The sequence below is a fragment of the Lissotriton vulgaris genome, chromosome 11 (assembly GCF_964263255.1).
Source record: "Lissotriton vulgaris chromosome 11, aLisVul1.2, whole genome shotgun sequence".
In the NCBI taxonomy this organism is placed as follows: Eukaryota; Metazoa; Chordata; class Amphibia; order Caudata; family Salamandridae; genus Lissotriton; species Lissotriton vulgaris.
In genome coordinates, this window is record NC_141699.1 from 233,465,195 (window position 1) to 233,490,785 (window position 25,591).

Genomic DNA, 25,591 nt, shown 5'->3' on the forward strand with positions numbered 1-25,591 from the left:
CCTGATGGTGCAGTGAGAAAGGGACTCATGTCTGAGTATACCCTGCCACACCTATAGTGGCCAAAAACGATTCAGAAAAGGGGGTGGTGATGAACAGAGTGTCTGAATTAAGCAGACCACTCTTACCCAGTCCCAATATCAGGGCTTGATCCATCACCGTTATTTATCTCACTGCACCATCCCAGCTCAGAACCTGGCTATATGCAAATCAGTCTGTCCCTGGCCCAGTGCATCATGGGAACAGGGCAGACTAAAGTACCAAGCCAATTCTTCACCAGAAAGGAGACAAGCTACCGGCGACCGGTTTCTGGCATTTCAGACATCTTCGGCCCGGCTTGCTTGAATCCTGATGGTGCAGTGAGAAAGGGACTCATGTCTGAGTATACCCTGCCACACCTATAGTGGCCAAAAGGATTCAAGCAAGGGTATACTCAGATGTGAGTCCCTTGCTCATTGCACCATCAGGATTCAAGCAAGCCGGGCCGACGACGGCTGAAATGCCAGAAACCGGTCCCCGGTAGCTTGTTTCCTTCCCAGTGAAAGAATTGGCTTTGTAGTTTGGTTTGCCCTGTTCCCATCATGCACTGGGACAGGAACAGACTAATTTGCATATAGCCAGGTTCTGAGCTGGGATGGTGCAGTGAGCTAAAAAACGGTGTTGGATCTAGCCCTGATCTCTTGACTGGGTGCGAGTATTCTGCTTAATTCAGAAACTCTGTCCATCACCACCCCTTGTTGTTAAATATTTTGTCCACCCTAAGTGTGGAAGGGTATACTCAGATGTGAGTCCCTTGCTCATTGCACCATCAGGATTCAAGCAAGCCGGGCCGACAACGGCTGAAATGCCAGAAACCGGTCCCCGGTAGCTGGTGCAGTGAGTTAAAAAACGGTGTTGGATCTAGCCCTGATCTCTTGACTGGGTGCGAGTATTCTGCTTAATTCAGAAACTCTGTCCATCACCACCCCTTGTTGTTAAAAAGGTTTTATTGTAAGGCATGGGTCATCATTTAATGTTTTTATAGCATCTCTTTCCTTGCTGGTTAGATTCTCTCTGTTGTTTTTCTTACGAGTATTTGAGAGTTTGTCTATTTCTTCTATTACCGCTTCAGAAAACATGTCAATTCTGTTGCCAGGTGATAGTGTGGGGCAAAACTTTGATTTATTTTTTAATCCGCTATTGATCCTCCGATCCGTTCTTATGTCTAATTCTTTCATCAGCTGTGATCCTGATGTTTGTGCTGTATCTTTATCATATAATAGCCCAAAGATATTTTGTAAGTCTGGGACCTCTTCGATCTGCCATGGTGATTCGTCCTCAGGGATTCTTGAGGCTTCCAAGTTTTCAGATTGTTTTGGTTGCCGTGCATGTATTTTTGCCAATTTTAATTTACGGACATATTTGTAGAAGTCAATCCTTGTTTCAACTGGGTTGAAATGTTTCTCCGGACAAAAGGAAAGTCCTTTGTTTAGTAGAGAGGTTTCTTCTTCAGTGAGTTCATGTTTTGATAGATTTATTATTAGATTCTCTATTTCCGATTTTGCAAGGGGTAGGTTTTTCTTTCTTTTGGCTCTTCGGGTTTTCCTTGTTTTCCGGCAGCGGTGTTTGACCCCTTTCCTCTGCCTCGAAATGTTCCTCTTCCGCGGCTCCCTCCTCGGGACAATGATTTGTCCAGATTCCAGAGCCGCACATCCTCTAAAAAAATCATAACCAGTGTCACTAGTTTCACTTTGAATTCCATCACTAGATTGTGGCCCACTGGTACTTGGTGGTGTAGTTCCCTTTGGGAAATTCTTTTTCAGATGATCGAATCTACGTGCAAATGTTAATATTCTCCCTGAGAGATAGTCCTTCTCATCTCTTTTAAATTTGCGTTCTTTGCGCTCTTCTATCTCAGTTTCATATTTCTCTAGTCTGTCATCCATTTCTTTCCTGAGTTTCGTTACTTCTCCTTTGTCAGGGTGTTGTTTAATTTTATCTTCAATTTCATTGATTTTGGCTGTGATGTCAAGTATGTCCATTTTGGCATGTTTTATTAATATACGCATCATGTTTAAAGAGCATGCAGTGTTGTTTTGCATCCGTTCTTCAATCAGTTCTCTTTTACTTTCAGGATGTGTCTGCATTGTGAAAATTCTCAATCCCCTTGGAATTCTTTTGACTTCAATGTATTTCTCTAATGCAATTACTTCCCAGCTTTTGTTTATTTCCTTCTTGTACAGCTTTTCTACTTGATTGTATAGTTGTTTTAAGGCATTTACTTGCGGTGCGTTAGCATTACTGGCACTTGGATTCTCCTTATCTTTTTCTGTCTTCTCGGTGGTTTTAAACATATTATTTGCTTTATCAGCGCGTTTTGCAACTCGCGCTTCCATTGTGGAATTTGTTAGTGTGTTTACACAACGTAGCGTGCTCTCGTTAGCTGCTAATGTCTTCCTACTTTCACTTTTCTGAGTTTAGCACGGAGCGTTACTGTTTAATTAATTTCGCTGGAACTGTTTCCCCGTTTGCCGCTTGAAACCTCCGTAATGTGTACGGCAACGGCTTCAGTGATGGGCATTACGGAGAACACATCGCTTGCTGCTCGAGTCTTCACAATGGCTGCTTCCGCCACTCACCTTCGGGAGACTCCCAATCCGACGGCGTCCTCCGACACTGTCACACGGCGCTCAACCTCCGGTGATTTCACTCGGCTTTTCCACTTTTCGCAATGCAAGCGGGCGCTCAGGAGTCACTTTCACGAACCTCCAAAGTGATCCACACGGCTCCAAGCGCTCTGTTGTGGGTGCTGCTGCATGGGGGCCGGATCCTAGCCCATATTCAATTTTGACACGAAAGATGCGGCACAACACAGTTCCAATTCATTTTCATAACGATTTATTGCTCCAGCTCAGACCAACGCGTTTCAGCCCAGGAACAGGCTTTGTTCATGGTAAGTGAGCATACCACTATGTTTACTATTTATCCCACCTGGCTACTATGGTGCATTATGGGATATGTAGTTCATGTAATAAAAAAAAAAAGGGGATTGTTTGACATGATTTTGACAATAGCATTTTAAGCACTTAATTATTGACATTAGGTAGTATAGCATTGTGTTACTAGTAAGTTCACTGTTATGAAAATAGTCACAGTTTTAACTGATTTCTAAAAGTTACAGTATACAACTAATAGTTGTGAGATGTTACAAACATATGATGGAATATTGTTAATTTATGGTACTACACCACAAATGAAACTATTAGTTGTATACTGTAGTTTTTAGAAATCAGTTAAAACTGTTGAAACTGAATTGGAACTGTGTTGTGCCGCATCTTTCGTGTCAAAATTGAATATGGGCTAGGATCTGGCCCCCATGCAGCAGCACCCACAACAGAGCGCTTGGAGCCGTTTGGATCACTTTGGAGATATATATATATATATATATATATATATATATATATATATATATATATATATATATATATATATATATATATATATATATAAAATTTAAAATTATATCTACTAATTCTTTTTCTTGTGACAGTACGTTTCTTTACTACTGGAGGAAGTATAGAATAGGCTACTCCAGGAATAAGGACTCTTTATAGATTTCAATTGTCTATTGTCTTTATCTTAGGTTACAAACAAGTACTGCTTCTTGCTATCTTCAGTTAACTCCTGTAAATAGTCTCTAAAGTTGAAGTCCTTTCTGTAATCTGCTTTTAAATGGAAACACTTGCCTTGCAGTATTTAATCTTGCTCCCTCTCTAGGTTGCGTTGCATACCAACAAAAGTCTCTATGTAAATGCTGAAAATATATTTATGTATGCAATTTACTTGTAGACTATAACTCCATGGGAAAAAGATACTTCTGTGATCCCAAATGATTCAGTAATCACAAACTGGTTTAGGAATTTCACACCAGCATCACTCCAAAACTTGAAAGAGAAGAACTTTCTCTCCAAACTCGAAGAAGGAGCTGTTCTGGTCGAATGGGTCGAAAGAAAAATCCTTAAAAAAAACTGCAAATAGTTCAGAACACTGCTGCTCGTCTGGTGAGCAGTGTCCCTCCCAGAACTCCATCAGCTCTGCTTCTCTGCAAACTTCACTGGCTCCCAATATAAAAGAGAATTAAGTTCAAACTTTGCAATATGGTGTACAAATCTCTACACAACATGGGCCCCAGATATACACCGTCCAGGCCCCTGCGGCCGAGCCAGAAAGCACTCCTTCGCATTACCCGTGTCAAACTGGCACGCACAGGGGGCAAAGCCTTCTCCCATCTGGCCCCCCGCTACTGAAACCAACTCCCCATTCAGAAGTGCCAATGTACTAACTTCTTGGCCTTCAGAAAACTTCTGAAAACGGCCACAAGCAGTCTCAGCATGGAGATACCCCTTTTGGGGTGATTCAGGCGCTATACTAGCCTCACAAATAAACAAATATAATACCGCTCACTCAACGAGAGTGTGCACGAGCACAGCTGTGATTGACAAGCAGCCACAACACTAGACCTGTAACTTGATTTACAATCTCTGGCGGCCATCTTGGAATTCTGCCACTGTGAGGTAAATCGTAACTGGAGAAATAACTAAAATAACTTGAGGGAGATGGCTCTGCGGAGTTTGGAGTAAAGGTACCTGCACCCCTTACTGCCTGCATAACACCAATTCGGGAATCTTGGGGCATTCGCCTGGCCAAACCTGATAGATAAACTGACGATGAACTCCAGCATCTCAGAAAATAAATGTTTCACTAAGGGCCTGATTTTGAGTTTGGCAGTCCATAGTGCTGCCAAACTCGCGGTGGAGGTGCATTGGTTCTCAGGGACTGCCACACCAGGTGTCTGACTGCATTTTATGAGTATGTCAGTCAGAATGATTTCAAACCACCGCAAACACCAGGGATCCTGGATCCCTGGTGGTCTGAGGAAGCAATATGCATGGTGATGTGCACTGCAAAAACGCCATGCATAATATAAGTTTCACAACTGCAAGCCTTTTTATGGAGGTGAGCCCACCAAGAATAGGCTGGCAGTTGGTAAACAAAAGTGCCCTGTAGCCCCTTAGCATAGGGCTGTAAGCAGGGGCGCACATGTTGTGCTCACCTGTGTGCATGCACACCCGTGGCTGCAAAGCCTGGACTGGAAAGTCCATGCCATGCAGGAACGTGCATTGGTGGTTAAGCAGCGATGCAGTTCTAGGGCTCACTCATGAGCCTTTATACTGTAGTACCATGGGACTGCCATGCACCCACCCCCCAGACCATGAAAATACTTGTAAATGAAGGGCGGGCATCGATCTACAGCCCACTCTAGGACCACCAAAGTTGTAATATGGCCCTTAGTCTGCAGCCGAACAAATACTGCAGTACCTGACTGGTCATTCTGACACTCAGACATTTTCCTGGCGCTCTAAAGGCAAGGGGACTTCTGTCAAATCAATATGGTGTGCCATGGCCCAACCTCTGCTAGTGTGAGGCTTGATTGAACTTTTTTGGCATAGACAATTTTTAATTTCAATTTGGCCATGTAAGAACTCATAAGATAAACTAGAAGCATTTTAGAGAGTGCTATCATTTTGGAAAATCATCACCCAACACCTTCTATGTATTACCTATTAGCTCAAAAAAACACTTGAAAGCACCAAAATGCATTTACCAATACCCACTACTATGCTTCATTACTTTGTTCTGCATAAACCCTACCTTTCTGTGGAAAGTATTTGATAAGGTTGTGGCTCATCACTACCCTTTGGACCCAGAAAGACACCCTGAATACTTGTAATGTACCTTTAGAAATCAACTATTATATCACCATCTTAAAAGAACATGGAGACAGCTATTTTGTCACCCCAGATCACCTTCTGCTCTCAGTTTAATAGATAATTAACAGATGTAGATAACCTGAGAGGGGTGGATGAAAATCATTTATGCATACACTGGAGCTAATCTACATGGTATTTCCTAAAAGATTGTCCAGTACTGTGAATGTGTGGCTGCAATGACCCACAAACACCACAATATTCATATTGGTAATATTGTACCCTCTAGAGCACAATATTATATTTCATAATGACATTTCTTGAGTTTTTCTTCTCCTCGCTAAAAGTATGTAAGAAAATCATTGTCATGATTTTAGTCCACCTTTGGGTTGACTGACATTTGGACTGACAGACATGATTTAAAATATCCAGTCTTTGGGATTCAATCAGGCTGTGATTGGTCCATTTCTCATGTTGGCCATATTATCATCCAGGTTCTTAATCACAATATAGGAACATCGAGCATGGTGTTACAACTCCAGATCTGGAGACAGCATCACCTTATCTTTACCCACCTGACAATCTGCTATACCTGACTCACTGACAAGGCTGTCCTTCTTATCTATCCTGAACATGCATTAAAGAAATATTAGTCAAAAGGATTGAGACTGAACCCACAGTTTCATCAAAACAAGCCTCGGAATGACTGAATCCCCAGTGTCTACATAATAAATCCCACCCATGCATTGCCTGAGGTACTCTGCCTTTGGTACCCTTCTGATCAAACCTTTGGTGATTCCAAAATCGGTACAAAACTTTATTCAATTGCAAACTGCCATTATCTCCCAATATTTAGGAAATGCATAGTAAAAAGGCAGTGAGAGTAAGGTATGGAATAGATGTACTTCCTTCATTATCATCAGCAAAGGTTTGTGTAATTGAGAGTGTTATAAATTGGGTCTTTAGTTGGAAGAGGTATGCACGCTGTCCAAGTAGAGACTACTACCCAAGTCAGGGTAAGCTAGATAAAAAAGATAGATTAATGTTAAGAGTAAAACAAGACCAAAATGACAAAAACCCTATTAGTAGAACTGGAGTAATGAAATTTTAAAGAAAAAATCAAAAAGTAGTGCTTAGACTAAAATAGCATTTAGGGTTTACTAGAGATTGTGCTGGACCGGGAAAAATACAATGTTCAGGCTGACTGTAATGGAGAGCCCATGCAGGGCCTGCTGAAAAAGTACCTTAGATGGATTAAAGCATCAATGTCAAAGTCTTGATGTGCCAGATCCAACTATTGCAATCAATGAATACCCACTTTATGATGTAGGTACCTTGTCATTGTGTAGCTGCGCTGTCTAGCATCGTTGAACCGCACAGTCAAATGAGGCAATAGCATAGATTGGCTCCTGTATCAGCTTTGAGAGGGCAATGTGTCAGTTCTGATCAGTGCATTGATTCTCATGGTTCTGGACAGCAGAACAGGACTGGAATGGAATAACTTGGCAGTGCAGGACTCACAGATGGCAGAGTCCATGTGCTTTTCAGAATTGCCAGAAGTTTTGCTTTCCCTGAAACCTCTGAACAGTGCAAACGAGCAAGTCCTTGGAGTTAATCTAGATGCAAGACCGAAGGGTCCATTCCTTGTCCTCAGTAGGGAGATCAACAGGCAACAGGGCAGCACAGAAAAACTGAAAATCAGTTCTTCCAGAGCACCCGTTAAGCAAACTTGCAATCCTTCTAGCACAGCAGTCTTTACTCCTGGAAGAGTTCTTCACAGGTCGAGTATTGTACTGTCTTTGTACTTGGTATTACAATGTTGTTTGGAAACTGTTGCGAACTAATCGTCTCTGACTGGTTTCCATACGGATCAGGTCCTGCAAGGCTGGATGACTGATTATGATGCTTCCCAACATCATTCTCACGGACTCACGTCCGGTTGATGGTGGTTGTGGAAAACCATGCACCCTGTGGCGGGCACCCCATGGTGCCTGCTACATTGTGCATGGTTGGGAAGAGGGGTCCCTTGGTTACCCCCATGGACCCCATTTGGATGCCATTGGGGTGAAGGAAGGCCTGCAACGGTCCCCCAAAGACAGATTCCGACAGCGTTTTTCATGTCGGGCAGGCCGAATTGGATCAGCTGTTAGAATTGGTCATCAGAATCGCTCATCCGGAAACAGTGTCCACAGGGCTGTACGATTCAACTCCAAAAAACTCAAGCTGCCCTAATACCTTTCTGAACTGATTCAGATTGACCAAACGGGTTCTGGGCATCATAATCAGTCATTGGGAAATGTGTATGATTTGTTCGGTCACAAGGGTTTCGAATCAGATTCTGAAATACCGAATCCCATTTGGAGCCCTTCCGAACGATTTCGTAGCTGGCCCCATAGTCCAAATACCAATTTATTACATTAAAAAAATATTAAATCCCAGTAATCAAGGAAAACACATCATAAATTGACCTGAAAATGAACTGTTTCCTTTTAAACTAGTAACAAGCAAATTAGTTTTGTGTCAATTGAGTCTACTGAAGGTCAATGGTACACAAACGTTTTCACTAGGGATCTTAAGGTCACCGACACGCTGACTCCCCTCAAGAAAGTGCCAGTCAAGCCACTCTCCCAAAAAAATGGCTGGTTGTCTCCCACCCTTCATGAGTGCAGACACACCTGTAGACTGTTCGAGAAGATGGAGGAGCAATAAGACCCCGGATGACATTTCAGCCTTCAAAAGCACTATCAGCGCACACCACCACCTCATTAGAATAGAAAGAAAGTGACCCTACAAGAAAGGATCAACACCAACACTCTCAATAGCAAAGAACTTTTTGCCATGGTCAAAGAATTTGCCAAACCCAGCACAGAGTCAGCAGACATATTGTACTCCCAACACCTTCTTCCACCGCAAGATTAAGGAGTTCTATGACAGCTTCAACAGCCTCGATACCCGAGTCCCTCTTTGCCCATTCACAACCACCACACCCAATAACACTGAACCCCAGAAGAACCTGCTCCGCTGGACTCCCCTCACCCCTGGTGACACTCTCAAGATCATGAAGAGCATTCAATCCAGAGCACCCTCGGACCTCCATGGCCCCCAAACTCTGCTGCACCATCAGCTCCACCACATTCCTGGAAGACTAAAAGCATGCAGAGATCAAACCCTTGCTGAAGATACCATCTGCCAACCCGAAGGACCTCAAGAACTTAAGACCCATCTCTCTGATCCCCTTCCCAGCCAAGGTCATCGAGAAGGCCATCAACCTCCAGATATCCGAATTCATCGAAGCGAATCACATCCCGGACCGCCCCAATCTGGCTTCTGAAGCAACCACAGCACAAGACCACCCTTCTCGCTTCCACAGACAATGTCTGCACCCTCCTCAACCGAGGAAAAATGTAGCCCTCATCTACTTGGACCTCTCAGCCTCCTTCAACACTATCTCCCACCGCACCCTAAGCACAAGACTCCACAACACCAGCATCCATTACGAAGCCCTGGTATGGATACACTGCTTCCTCACCGGATGTACACAGAAAGTCAGGCTACCACGGTTCCACTCTGAACCCACTTAGCCCCAGAGTGCATCAGGTCTCCTCCCTGAGCCCCACTCTCTTCAGCACCTAGATGGTCCCCTCACAGCCATTGTCAGGAATGCTAGACTGAACATAGTCTTCTATGCTGACGACACCTAGCTGATCCTCTCCCTCACCAACAAACCCCCAGTCACTAAGAACAATTTTCACAACAGGATGAAGGCTGTCAACACCTGGCTATAGGACAGCTGCCTTAAGCTAAACTCGAGAGAAGACAAAAGTCCTCATCCTGGGCTCCACCTCCTCTGCCTGGAATGACTCCTTTTGGCTCAGAGATCTTGAATCCCCCCCAAAGACCATGCACGAAACCTCAGCATCATCACTCAACATGAACTGCCAGATCAATGCTGTCTCCTCATCCTGCTTCCACATGCTACACCTGCTCCGCAAGATCTTTAAATGGATCACCACTGAGTCCAGCAGACAGTCACCTATGCACTCATCAGCAGCAGACTTGAATACCGCAACGCACTCTATGCTGGCATCACCCAGAAACTACTCAAGAAACTGCAGAACATGCAGAATGTCCTCAGCCAGACTCATTCTCATTACCCCCACCCCCCATATCACCACCCACCTGTGGGCCCTCCACTGGCTCTCAGTCAACAAAGGAATCACCTTCAAGCTTCTCACACACAGCTACAAAGCCCTATATGATGCAGGACTGCATACCTCATTATGGTGTACAGACTTAAGGTAACACAATTATACACATTATATATTCACCAATTGACAGTATATCAACATGAATGAAAGGAGAACCAACTAAATCTGAATATATTTACAAAATAGATATGATTTTTATTGATGATAATATTAGACAATTCATTGCATTTAAAACAAACTCAATCATTCATCTGCATTCATAAATCAAAATGCTAGTGTACATTAAAATTAGCAAGTATTCTACATTTCAGATGGATACAATGTTAACAGTTTCAAGTTTTAATGGGACACAAGTAATAAATTCTTGCGTTAAATGTGCGTTTTGGCACTGGGCTGTGCCTTCGTCAGGAAAATGGGCCGCAGAAGATCAAGGAGAGCTTCTTCAATCTATTAATTGGACGATTAATGCAATCCTCTTTGATAGGCTGTTGGCTGTGAGGCACTTCTTGCCTATTAGTAAAAGGTGGATATACACTTAGATAGGTATACTGGGACAGGATGTTGTTCTTTAATTTATGCCCCCGATTATAGACAATTCAGAAAAGGGGGTGGTGATGAACAGAGTGTCTGAATTAAGCAGACCACTCTTACCCAGTCCAAAGATCAGGGCTTGATCCATCACCGTTATTTATCTCACTGCACCATCCCAGCTCAGAACCTGGCTATATGCAAATCAGTCTGTCCCTGGCCCAGTGCATCATGGGAACAGGGCAGACTAAACTACCAAGCCAATTCTTCACCAGAAAGGAGACAAGCTACCGGGGACCGGTTTCTGGCATTTCAGCCGTCTTCGGCCCGGCTTGCTTGAATCCTGATGGTGCAGTGAGAAAGGGACTCATGTCTGAGTATACCCTGCCACACCTATAGTGGCCAAAAACGATTCAGAAAAGGGGGTGGTGATGAACAGAGTGTCTGAATTAAGCAGACCACTCTTACCCAGTCCAAAGATCAGGGCTTGATCCATCACCGTTATTTATCTCACTGCACCATCCCAGCTCAGAACCTGGCTATGTGCAAATCAGTCTGTCCCTGGCCCAGTGCATCATGGGAACAGGGCAGACTAAACTAACCCGATTATAGACAGGCCTGGCATCCAATAGCAAAATTGTTGATATAGGTATCCGGAATTGCACACATTTATTTGGCATATTTATATGAGCCAAATTAAGGGGTCCTCTGCACACCTGCATACCTCAACCACAGTCTTGCATTCCATGCACCCACCAGAGACCTCCACTCCTCCCAACTGGCGCTGGCCACGGTCCCACACATCTGCAAGTCCCCGGCTGGGGGAAGATCCTTCTTCTACCTCACAGAACTGGAGCACCCTACCTCTCCATCTCAGGCAATAACCGTCACTGCCCCAATTCTGGAAGGATCTCAAGACTTGCTCTTCGACTGAACCACAGGTGCCTTTGACATATCAGCTGTCCCCCAGTGCCTTGAGAACCTCAAAGGTGAGTAGTCATGTTTTTTAAGTCTCTTAACCCCTTTGCTGCTGATGACGAGCTCAGCTCGTCATCAGCTACGGCGCTCGTATGCTGATGACGAGCTGAGCTCGTCATGTAAAGTGGGTTTTTAAAATCTTCAGCGCACCGCGGTAAATCGTACCGCGGTTAAGGTGTTAATTGATTGATTGAAGGACATTGGGCTCTATTTCAGTTTGGCCTTATCAAGACCAGAATTTTCCCACTCCTTTTAAAGCTTGGAAAATCCTGGGTAACCTCAGACTTAGCCTCCACTGGCTCCTCTGGTGCTAGCCCTTCAACCATTAGTCCATCCAGCACATGAATGCTGGGTCACTTGATCGTGATCCTGCAGTATTTTGACCAACATGACCATCATTCTTTTTTCCTTCCTTCTGATCATGGAAATTACTATTTTGCCTCATTCTTCAGGAAAAAGCCCACTCTGGGTTGGCACCATTAGCTTTTTTCCTTTTGGAAAAACAAACTTTTATTCGCAGAGGTTTTTTTTGTTAGACAAAAAAGTTTGCAGAGTTAGTGAATTAAACATAATGCCCACTCTGCAAATTTCACATCTATCAAAGTAGCCACCATGCTGGTGACTCACTGCACATCAGTGAGATCCTCGTCAGACAAGCAAGGGTCCTTAAAAACAATCAAAACTCCGCCAAGAGGGCAGGGTCACAACTTCAGGACCACTGGAGGATGGCTGGAGATGTGTCAAGGGCTTGCAATGCCTGAGTGTGTAAACAATGTGCTACAGGATGCTGCTGGCTGGCCTTTGATAGCCATTATTTGGTAGCCATTATTTTTACAGGATAGGCGTGTGGGTTGGCACTCTATTCATAGAGTAGTTTCGAATCAGCTGAAACTCTAGAACATTCTCTAGTGGTCTTCTAGAATAGTAGTTAAAGTTGTTCCACTAAGTGTTTTAAGTCTCCATGGGTCTCTAAACTTCACAGAAGTCAAATAAGATTTACTGAACTAGTTAGCTGGCTCATCAGGTTTTCGACATTCTCAGAATTCTGTTACCAGCAGAGGTTGACTTAATTGGCCTCATAAGCTTGTTTAGGGAATTACCTCACAAACATTTTTAGTACAGTCCTAGGAAGCATAGATTTCAGTCAGAAAGAAGATAAACTTCTCCAATGTTCCTCCAATAGATTTTAGAAAGAAAGTCAAACTTGTTCTGGTTCCAGGTTCTTAAAGAAAAGATAGTGATTCAATCAACGAGGAGCTTGGAAACGTTCAGCAAATTTGGAGTTTATTATGCAAAATGGCGATATGTAAGGCCTTTTCTGCCTATATGGCTAGAATATGAAAGTGTATTACCTCTTTGAAAACAATGCTTTGGCATTCTCCCTGACTGGATCTTGGTAGGATCTGACACCTGACCAATTTTCAGAGCCTCTCCAATGAGTGTACTTGTGTCTTGTGCTCTGGTGATCATGGTGACGTCTATTTCTTTTGCCCTCCAATCACCTTCAGATGTATTAATCTATGCAATGAATTCTCATAATCGTAAAATCATACACAGCACATACATAACACAATTTGCAGAGACCTCTCACATCAACATGTACCAAAAACTTCTGTCCTCACACATGAAATATAATGAATATCGAAAACACTTTTGTGCAGCATATAAAATAATATCACATCAAATTTTAAAACAAGCAATTGAGCCCCCTATCTGACTTTTCCAAGCCTATCAGGAGCCTCATTATTATTTCATATATGTAAAGCTCCCCTCTTCGGGCTACAAAACCACACAGTGCTACAATATAGGTTCTAAAGTCAAAAAGAAATTGCAGTCTTTTGTTCAATAACAACCCTGAATCTAACTGTCTCTGATTTAAAATACACTTGATGGTTACAATACCTGTCAATGCATTTTGAAACCCTTCATCATTCAAGGGTTCTCCTCAGGACTCAGAATGAATGAGTCCTTATTCAAAATCTTTTTTGGCACCTTTGAATTTTCTGAACATTAATCCATGACCAAATGTTTCCTATTTTCTAAATGAACCGGAGTCAGTTCTTCTTGCTTCAAAAACCTATAAATAAAACCCTTCAAGACTACCCTCTTCCGTCTCTCTTTCAGTGACCCACTGTCTGATTGCATTTGTTTGGAAGTCAACAAACAGTGATGTGCCAATTTACTCGAACCTCCGATATTGTTTCATGAATTTTTCTTCACTCAGGTTTATGGATGCTGGATTTCTTTATTTTGCGCAATTCAAATTGCCGGAAATTCTTAGTTAAAGGCATACCCTTTTTCAATCCTGATTGGCATTTTCTTGTCCCGACCATTTGGTGCCTGCAGCATGATCCTGGGTCACATGACCAGGTGTAGTCTCAGAAAGTATTGGAATAAAGGGTGTGGGTGTTGGAAGGATGAGACATCCCTGGCAGGAGGGGTCTCTGGCAGGATGGAGGGAAGAGGCCAACATGTACTACACTTGCACTTCAAGGGCACTGGCTAGCTCACACACAAAGGGTTTCAAACTAGCTTATTGTGCCATCACACCAACTGGGACCAGGACAGAGAGGCTCAACATTTTAGTCACCACTGTATGAGGGAGAGTCCAGAGGTTACTCCTACTTCAAAGGAGGCACCAAGTGGAATAACAGGACTCGGCTCTGGTGTACTAGAAGACTCATAGGAAGGACTGCTTTGCTGTCCTGTTTTCCTGCTGCAAGAAGGTCTGCTCTTCTGTCCTGCTGTATGAGGAAAAAGTGCTGGACTTGCAACTTGAACCTAGGACCACCAGTGTGAGTCCAAGAGCTAATTGGCAGACCTTCTGTTCTGAGATACAGGGTGCATCAAGCTCCACCACCCTTGAACTCTGCACCAGGACTCTGCTTGCTGGGAGCCTTAAGCTCCCAAGTGGTGCCTCGCCAGTCCTGGACCCTTGCACGTGGGGAGAAAAGAGCTCTGCCACTCCAACTGTGGTGCCCATCAGAACGGACGCTGCACAAAGCAAATCGTTAAAGCCCTTGCAGCTCCTCATTTTACCTGATGCAGAAGGTTGCAACTTGACACTGAGCTCACCTTGCAGTCCTTGCATCTTCTCATCAGAACCGACGCAGCATGTTGCAACTTGACGCGGCACCCCACATTGCTCGTTGGAACTGCATCTGCATGAATCAATGTCCAGCATCAAAGTACAATTCTCAGCTGGCCTAACATGGTCTCTGTATCCAGTGCTCGCTCCATCAGTGTGAGCCTGAACTTGTGACTTTGGCCCGGTCCAGCGCGACTAGATAACCGCAGTTGGAGCTTCATGCTTTTAAGCGCTATTTTTAGTTAAACCTTTAAAATTGCGTATCTCTGCTGAGCTACTAATTGGATTTTTGTCATTTTCATGTCAAATAATTCATTAAAATACACTCCATTTTTCTAATTTAGTGTGGGCTTTTCCTTATGTTGTGTTTTCACTTTATTACTGCTTGTGTGCTGGAACAATATTTTACACATTGCCTCTAAGTTAAGCCTGTCTGTTTTTGTGACAAGCTGCCAGAATTTTAAGCACAGGTACATTTAGTGACTTTTTGTGGTTCACCCTGACAAGTATTGTGGCTGTTGCTTAAGTAGGTAGTTTTCCTCCTCCTAAACCAACAACCTAATTTCTCACAACATATAGGATCCTATTCATAAAGGGCACATTTTATGACTGAATTTAACTTACTCGCGCCTGCCAGGAATTCTCAAAGGGATTCCTGGCAGGCCTAAGACCTTTAATGGGTGTAGAGATCTCTGCCTTAAGTATGGAGATTAATGCACCCACAGGATTGAATTTAGGGGATGCCAAGAAATGGTTAATCTTAGACCTTTTCAGAACACCCAACAACCAACTATGTTTGTGACCATTCACACGCTTCTCAAATCTCCCTTTTCAGCCAAAGGCCGGCCCATATTCCCAAAAGGTGGAAGGGGGAATAGATCACCTCCATGTGTGGTGGGCTGTAGTAAAGTGGTTTCTTCATGGGAATAAGATTTTTCTGTAGAGAAAATACACTTTTTTAAAATTGCATTTGCGAAGGGGACACTATTCTCACACCATAGAAAGCTCAAAACAGAGTAAATGGGAGCCCGGTTACGAGATAGGTTGATTTCCAAGGAATCAGCAGGGATATCAGTGACAGTTGCAACTTTCCATGCAGATTCCATAGGGAACTGGTGAATATCTTGAAGGTAGTAAGTCTGCATTCGGACAACGGTGTAAACACTAAGAGCCATATGTATCAAGCAAAATTGCGATTGCAAATGCCGAAATTCGCTGAATTTCTGCATTTTCTAACGCTATTTTGCTTAGATGTATGTATGAGGCAAATCTGCATGCAAAATAAGGAATTACAAAATTCCTTATTTTACGATTGCATTTAAGGAATCGCTAATTTTGCGATTCCTTAAATGCAATGTAAGGAGCACCAAAAAAGTGCAATTTGGCCGTGAAGAACCGCAAATTACCACCAACTTCAAGTTGGTGGTAATTTGCGATTTCTTTGAAAAATTCACTTTTTTGCATTTTTCAAGGTGCAATGTGAAGCACATACATGGCCTAAGCACATACATGCCCTTAGGGCATGTATGTGCACCTCATGTGCACCCACGCTTAGTTCAGGAGTGCAACAGGGTGTCCTTTTGACACCCTTGCACCCTCTAAATTTCTTTCTCAATTTGCGGTTCTCTAAATGCTAATCGCAAATTGAGAATGTCTTGCCATTCATTCATATGGACCTCTAGGCCCATAGGAAAGAATGGGGAGGTATTCCTTAATTGTGAATCGCTATTTAAGATTTGCAATTAAGGAATATGTAGGATTCGCAAAATTTACTGCAAATCCTACATACATAGCATTTTGCGATTCTCAAATAGCGATTAGCAAAAAATCGCTATTTGAGAATCGCAAATGAGGATTTTGATATATATGGCCCTAAATCAGGTCCATTGGATTTGCGAATATGAGCATTCATACTTCAGAGGTTAGGACATTGGCATGAATGGGAATTAATGCCTCTCTTTCAATATTTTCCTTTTTTACGTGTTTGGTATAAGTGGTGGGGTAGAGAGAGAAAAATTAAAATACATCACGCATGCTTCCACCCACTAGCCTCACAGAGCTGCACTCTTTAGGACTGCTCACTTCGGAATTCCTTACTGGAACTCATTCAGCAATCTTGGGGCCTCAGCTCTTTCGCCTTCATTTTTATTTAGTTTTTAAATACTTTTATAAAGCACAAAAATAGTTGAAGAAAAAATATCCGATTGCAACAAGATAGTAAGAACACAGGACCTTTATATGTTCATGGTCATATACAAAAGTAAAAGATGTGTGGTGAATTCTTTCTGGAAACTTCACAACATCACTTGAAGCATTTTTAGAGCGCTAAAACAAGAATGTGATATTCGAAGGATTGGATTATTACAAGAACCAGTTCCCACTAGTTCAATAGAACAAGGGAAGTTGAATGTGGCCAGGTTTTTGTTTTCTGAATCAAAGAGGCCATGATCCAACTTCAGCTCTAATGGTAGCCAATTCTGGAATTCAGCGCCTGGCACAGAAAAAGCCCGTTCACCTCTGGTGACCCTTTTGAATTACCAACTGTCATCTAGAGGCCTATTTTGGATCTTTTCAGCACATAGCTTATGATGAGATCTTTTAAATATATCCATGCCAAAGCCCAAAGGGCTTTATTAAACTATACAACATTCTTACCATTTTTTTGTGTGCAAATGGCAAATGAATAAAGCCTCTTCCGAATAGGTTAAAATATGCTCCAACTGCCAAAATGTAAGACGGAGTGAGGAGTGAGACAAGCATGGTGTTTGAAAAATTAATACACCGAAGACCGGATTACTACAGCTATGGAGGGGGCTGCTTTCATAGTCGAATGGACAGCAGTGACGCAGCACTGAAAATGATTGGCTAATATATTAAAAAAATTAAGTTTCATTTTTACAACTTGGGCCCATTTATTTATAAAAAGAAACATGTTGTTGGACAGTACCCCTTACAGAAACACATACATAGAACCCACAGAAACAGGTCTGTTCACAACCACATCCACTGTGTCCCTCTCACCCAGCAAAGTGTCATCTCTCAGACGAGCTCTTTGCGGTGTATTTACAAGAAATGGTGCCCTGCTGTTTTGCCATAGCGGAGCGCCAAATCTTTTACTGCCATGGTACAACTGTTCCTAATGCCTTGTTAGCATTTTTTTTAGGATGTACGTTATTACCACGCACACTTTTACAACGTGTTCCATTACAACGCGGTTGTAACAACGCAAGTCGTTACAACGACTTGCGTTGGGGGGGGGCGCAAATTAAAAAATGTAATTTACTATTCCAACACCAGTCCCCGTGGATAGTAGGGAAGGTGTTGGGATAGTAAATTAAATGATTTACTATCCTTGAGCGCCCCCCAGCGCAATTCGTTGTAACAACTTTCGTTGTTATGACCGTGTGGTAATGGTACGGCGTTGTAACGCTTGCATTGTAAACGTCGCATACCTGTTTTTTATGATACAGGGCTACTTAGAGCTAGGAAGAGGCCAGCATCGGAAAAACAGCTACTGATGGGTGCACCGAGTTGGTAAAAAAATGCACGCCAATGTTGAAAAGTGATATGTGGCCAATTAGTGCCAGAAAACAAGACTATAGCCGTCATAGAGTCACTTTTGTGAGACTGGCGCCCAAAAAAAAAAAAAATACTACATAGTAAAATAAAAAAAGTTATCTTACCTGTAAGCAGCAATGGTGCAGCCAGGAGTGAGTACAGGCCAGGACAACAACGCCAGCAACCCCACAACCAGCCTGGATGCCCAGCCAGTGTCCCAGGGAATGAGGAAAAGGAAGTGCAAGTACAGTGAGGAGAAAAATCAGATTTTGATCAATCACGGAGGTGACAGAGAACCAATACCAGCTCCATTGGGGAGGAAAAATACCATGTGGAAGACCGTAGCAGAGAAACGTGAACAGTATTGCTGAAGTCAAGAGGACAGTTACTAATTATAGGAAGCACTGGTATGATTGTAAGCACAAGACAAAGGTTAAACTGGCAACGAATCTCATGGCAGCATTGCGGACCGGAGGTGGAATTTCAGGGTCCCAGGAGGAGTTGGATCTCTTGGAGGAGCAGGTGTCCTGGTCTGCGTCCGGAGGTCGGAGTTGCTGGACAGGACAGTGCTGGTTATGACGAACTACAACTGCAACAGGGTAAGTCTCAACAAGAGGCACTGTGGGGAACTATGTAATGTAATGCTTTGCAGGCAGCTATGTCCCAGCACTCTGAGGCCCATTCTGCAGGCCAAGGGGTAGGATGCTGGCTCATCTATGGTGAAACATGACATCAGTGGAAGTCTTATGGGTATTTTGATAATATTTTGGCAAAGAGCAGGCCGCTAGCCTTCAAGCTGTGCTATACTACGTCAAAAAGAAAAGGCAGGAATGCACCAAATCTACAAGGTATGGTACATTCCTGTCCTTTCTTCCAGTGCTGGTGCACAAGCAGTAGACCTCCACCAAAGCAGGCACTCTTGCACCATGGTGGAAGGGTACGTGCATTGGTGCCAGCCAAATGAATGTGCACCAGCATTGAGGAAAGCACAGGGATGCATTGTATCTTCGTGACCAAAGCTCAACCCTGCACTTTTCAAATCACACACCTTGGGGCATCAAGGTTATTTGTGAAGCTAAGCTGCACCACATGTCTATTAAATATGCCCCTCTGTCTCACCTGGGCCTATGAACATTAATTTATCCTGAACATCCATATCATAGAATTGGTATCTCAGAGGAGAAGCAACAAATCTGCGAGGTGAGGGATATGTGGGCCATGGGTAGTATCGACACATAGGGATATTCCAAGCGTCACGTCCATAATTGCCTAGATCAAACAAAATGTTACGCAGCTGCCCTCACAAGCAGGCTCAGAGCACACAGTTGCCAACTGCCATGGTAGGGACCACATGAACTCCTTTTATCTACTAAATATGACTGGGGGCTGTGGTGAATGCAAGTGATGTACACCAGAGGAAAATGGGCCATATTTACATGCAAACAAATCAGCTGTGCTGAGCTGCTTCATTGCAAAAATGTAGGTATGGGTTTACAAGGATATGTGCCTCCCCTGTGCACACCCCTGCACTGATAAAAATGGACAAGTGTTTACCAACACAGGCACCCTTTCACCAATATTTTAGGGGTGTCTGTTTTGGTACTTGTCTGTTCTTTGCATCGACAGGCAAGAGGAAACATATGGGGTGTATCGTATACTTGTGAATACAGTGCATTCCTGTTTTTTAAATGATGCAGGTTGGCACTGCTACCTTTCTTGCACAGCCATGTTGTACCATTTCTATATGAATATGTCCCTAGGTGGATACATGTCACCATTCACAGCACTAGTAGCATCTGGGTTGCTGCCTGACACATACCACTCTATAACAGCCTGCCATGTCAGTCCATTGGACATCGGCATGCATGATGAAGGTGTTGTACGCACATGAGAGTCAATGTAAGATCAGGGTGCCATCACTGCTTGGCAGTAGGTTGGCTACCAGGACCAACATTGCAACCACCAGAAAAGAGATACGTATACATACATGTTCATGGATCTGATTAAAACAATGTATAAGAGCCTGCAGATAACCCACCTGGGTCCTGATGTAATGGGTTAAATGCCAGTGATCAGAATCTGAATAGTATGACAGGGTACATTCACTCAGAGTAGGCACATAGTGAGATCCAATAATCTGAAAAGTAGATACAGTGTGATTTCTTTCCATACCCATGTGTAAAAGGTGTGCTGTGCATTAATCATGAACTGAGGGGCATTTTCACAAGGGTATTACACCACCTGAAGGTCAGTTTTTCTGTTGTTCAAGTTGTGCAATGCCTTGCACCATATTTACAAAGTGGTGGTAAACCATTTTGCGTAGCTTAACACCACTTTGTAAATATGGTACCCTTTCAAACAGTTTTCTGCATCATAGGGGGATGCAATAGATGTTGCTGTGGGCGTTCTACCTCTACACCCATTGCTTTTTGAGACTGCCCCAGATTTACAAGGATCTGTAAATCTGGGGCAGGGCCAAACACGTAACCCATTCAAAAGCAGGCATTAGATTGGTGCAATGAGGAGAAATAATTTTACTTCTCCTTTTTGGCTTTTTCCATGTGTGCTGCATTCCATAGCACAAAAACAACGAGCAAAACACCATAACTGTTTGTTTTTGTGGAGGAAGGTGTTCCCTTTCTGCACAAACAAATACTCAGATAATGGCGATCTGCTACTTTTCTGTTGGTTTTGATTGTTTATTCGCAGGAAAGCACACAATCCTGCACATACACAATCATCCCTGCAAGGTAGGCACCCTTGCATTATGATGCAAGGGAACCTTTGTTGGTACTATGCAGCTATTTCCTACCGCGAGTACAAGAAAAAACACAGGGGTGCACCATATTCTTGTAAATATGCCACATCCCTGCATTGTTGAAATAATGTAACTCGCCACTGCAAAATTTGAAACGATGCTGCACCATTTCCTTTGTAAATATGCCCCTGAAAGTGAAATGTATTTCACCTTGATCGTTAACTTGAATACTCATGTCAACATCTAAGAGAGATCAACAATAGCCATTCTACATCTCATTGCAGGGGATGAACCCTCATTTCCTGGCCAACAGCTTGACCTGGACTTCAGCGATGATGGGTATGATGACAACATATAACATTGGCCAGGACACGCTCCAAGAACTTCTGGACTCCATCGGGACTCCATCCCCTGACAGGGGGATGGTCAATAGCGTCATGGGGTCTTAACACCCCCAGCTAGCAGCCAACAGGCACCAACTGCCACCCCACCCAGACCCCAGGACTCTGAGGAACCACAGATTACCTTCCAACGCAGTGCAGTAGTAGTCCAGCTGGAGTTGGTAGAGCAGGTGTGGGCAGGGATGGAGACCATGGCGGCCACCCTAGAGGGATTCCATGAGTACCTCACTCCCAATTGAAACACTTACCCCCTCTTTATGGCCTCTAGCAGTCCCTGGTGACATCGCTGGTGTCATGAACAAATGCTCTGGCAAAGTGGCATCAGAGAGGTGGCTAACCAGCTTACGGCAATAAGAACAATCTTGGGGTCCGTGGAGAGAAAGTATGACTACAACTTTGTGATAATGGCTGCCTACCACCACAACGTTGCTGCTCTGTTCCAAACCCCATATTTATACTTAATTTAAAGTAAAAAACAATAACACGCTTGGGAAGAGAGATGTTAATTAATCACATCCTCATCAAAGCATATGTATGACAAACAACCTTCTCGGAATATATACAATGTGCCCACAGGAAAAAGGGGAGGAGGTGGGGTAGGTAAGTGGTTTTTGTAAGGATTGGGGTTAGGTGGTAGGTTTTTCAAAGATCCAGTGAGGTCACAGAATGCATTGTTGACATCACATAATCGTATTTACTAAGCACCATCAAAATAGCAATTGAACACAATAATAATAGTCTGTTGTTCATGGATAGGTCAAGATGTAAAAGTCAACGTTTCGACCCCTGCTTGTTGTAGGTTAATTTCCCTTACTACGGGGTCTTCCTCAGGACTGGGATTGGTGGAAAGGGTGAGAGAGGGCACCAAGAGGGCGCCTAATTGGTGACGAAGGTTATCCGAAACGCGGTTGTTTGCTGAATAAATATCTAAAAATCCCCCCGCGAGTGCTGGTACTCTTTCTTTTGGAAGAAAAGGATTGGGATTAAGGAGCATCATTTATATATATATATATATATATATATATATATATATATATATATATATATATATATATATATATATATATATATATATATATGAGACGATCTCCGTGATGCCCCAAATGCAGCTTCAGAACAAAAACGAAAACCGGACCCAGATGGAAAGTTGCCATGACACGTTTCGGGACCTCAGCCCCTTGATCACATGACATGGTCTGGCATTCCACCAATCAATTTAAAGTGCAAGTGCATCATCAGCTGACCCCTCAGCCTGAGGACATAAAAAACAGACTTCAGCCTGGTCCAGGATCGAATGCACGACACATTACATGTAAAATTCCAGTGCATAAATTAATCAGTCATGGTCCATATGTACTATTATACAACATGTACAGGTAAGAGATCAAACATTTAAAGAAAATTATTACTATTTCAACACATGTAGACTCTTTATCCTCATGTCACCCTCACACATATTCCCATTAATTGAATTGATTCGAATATAAAATCAATTAAAAGAATAAAATGACACTGTATATTGCATGTTAAAATCATGACTAAAAAATACATTTCATTAATTCTGTGCAAATTCGGTCTATTCTGTGCGAATTTCGCAAATGGAAAAAAGCATAAGTATACTGCTGAGGAATTCATGTTGAGGACCATTTCTCAAAATTGAGCCCAAGTGGACATACCAACTCCTGTCACCACTGCGTCCCCACTGCTGTTTACTGGGAGAAAGCTTCTAATGCACTCTAAACAGCTTTAACTTTTTCTTTTGTTTAAGTGAACAAAAACTATTCCCCAGTGGTTAAAATAACACTATACCCATCACCATCAAAATTTGTTAAAAAGCCATCTAATGTTCGACATTATTTCATGTATATACAATCCACTTAAGCTCCATTACAGTACTGATGTTTTGCTAATGGAAAGACCCCACAATTTTCATATTTAATACAGACACGAATGTAAATCTTCTGTTTGGTTCAGACCATTAGGAGTTTTTGAATTGAGCTCTAAGATGTATCGAGTCTCCAATATTCTAAGCCGGGCCACCCTATCGCCCCCTCTTCGAAGGGGCGGAACCATATCTATAGCATAGTACTGGAGACACCCAATGTCGCCCCCGTGGCATGAATTCACATGTCTAGCCACAGGGCAAGTCTCATCCCTGTTGCTAATTGCCCTTAAATGTTGAAGAATGCGCTTGTGGACCTGCAGTTTTGTGCTGCCCACGTACCGCAGACCACAAGCGCATTCCAACACGTAAACTACAAAGTCTGATTTGCAGGTGATTTTCTTTTTGATGCTCATCACCTCGTCACTGAAAGGCATGATATAGGAAGTACGACTTTTCCCTATCCTACATGCCCTGCAGACAGCACATTTAATAAAGCCCTTACTCTTCCCAAGCCAGTTGTCATCAGCCACTTCAGGACTACTGCTCACCAACATATCGCTCATAGATCTGGCACGACTGTATGTTATAGCTGGCCTATCAGCTAAGATCCCCCCAATGACCGGATCCCCCTTGATGACTTGCCAGTTCTTGCGAATTATGTTGTGTATCTGTTTGTGCTGCCGGCTATAAGCTGTTATCAACCTAGGCTGACCAGACTCCTTGTCTTCTCGTGCCTGTGTTGGTTCAACATTGGCAATCATATCATGCCCAGAGGGTTTGTTGGCACGTCTCATGGCCCCTTCCACCATTATATATATATATATATATGTGCTTTTTAGTAGTAAGTTAAAAAAGCACATGCATTTTATATAATGTTAAATATATGTGTTCAATAATGGTGTTATATTATATATATCTATAAGCATACACACATATATATTTATAGTGCTACTGTGGGTCTAGAATCGATTTCAGCAGGACCAAAAGAAACAACAGCATGTAGCTAAGACATGCAGAGTAACATTGACTTCAAAACACAATTCAACAACATGAAATTCGGTGCTCGTGAAGAGGAGTACAAGGTAAATAAGTGGGTGAGACGCCTTGATGAAAGTGTGATGACTAGGTCCACCCATCGGAGCAACCCATGTTGTGGAGAATTATTACACAGCAAAATTAGTAGCAAGAAGTGACCACTTCTCTGTAAGTTTGAAGTTAAGCTTACTCTGCATTGTCTGAGCACTTCTTTTGTTCCTGGCGAATGCCTAATGACCCTCAGTGGCACTGAGTGAAGATGGCTGAGACATGTTGGCCATAATGGCAGATCCAGGAGACTACTAATATCTAAGAGATATCCACCCCTGTTTTTAAACTAGCCCAAGGTCTTCACTATTGAAACACCGACTGAGGTAGTAGGCCTTGAGTCAATTTTAAACCACTTTCACTTCACAAACAAACCAGCTCCACTGTAATTATACATTGAAGTACAGCCTGGAGGCATTCAGAAACCAGGATGGGAGCACAATGATGAAGAATGTCACCAACTAGGTTGGTGAGTGAGGGTTTTTTTAAAAAAAAGTGCCTAGCTTTCCCATTTTCTCTTGAGCTTGAGTTAGAGATCCCTCAAGAGTTTGAGTTAGGTAGGTAGTGACCTTGTTATTTTTGTTTTGTTGGTGCATGTATTAACATACAAATGTGCATAAATGAGTAGGCAAACGTACAAATATGAATTATAGTGAATTACTGCAAATTATTCAGAAAACCCTGTGGTGAAGAAGTGACAATAAGGAGTTTATTCAAATCATAGTTCAATATTTCAAAGTTCAACAGAATGATGATAACAGGCACAATTAATTGAATGGTATGGAGTTACAACTCTAATATCTCTTTTTTGCAAACCATTGTGCTTCTTAACATTGGTACTATACCTGTGTGGTGATGACCAGAGAAGGCAATGATATCAGGCTCGGGTAAATCAGTGCACTGAATACTGATATAATGTACATTACAGTATTTATTCTTATTATCTGACAACAGTGAACAAATATGTTCTTACATGTACATTAATGTAGATGCATTTAAATAGAGATATATAGGCATATAAACACAAAGGACTTTTGAACCTATCGGCAGACATTGTTTTTTTAATATATAACCGTGATATTAAAATATACAACTGTAAAATAAGGAATTATTGGTCAAAGATTCACAAGCTCGATGAGAAAAAATACTTTTGGCAATAGTGCCATTTTTTAAATCTAAAAAACAGTGTCATACATAGCAGTATATAAAATGAACGTTCACTCTAAAATTGAGGTTAAAATATGTAGAAAGCTTCTACCTCTTATTTTTTAACTAATTTGGTTGTTGATATACATGTATAATGTATGTATTTTCTGTATCCATCGTACATAGCTTTAAAATGTAAATTCTGTCTCCTAT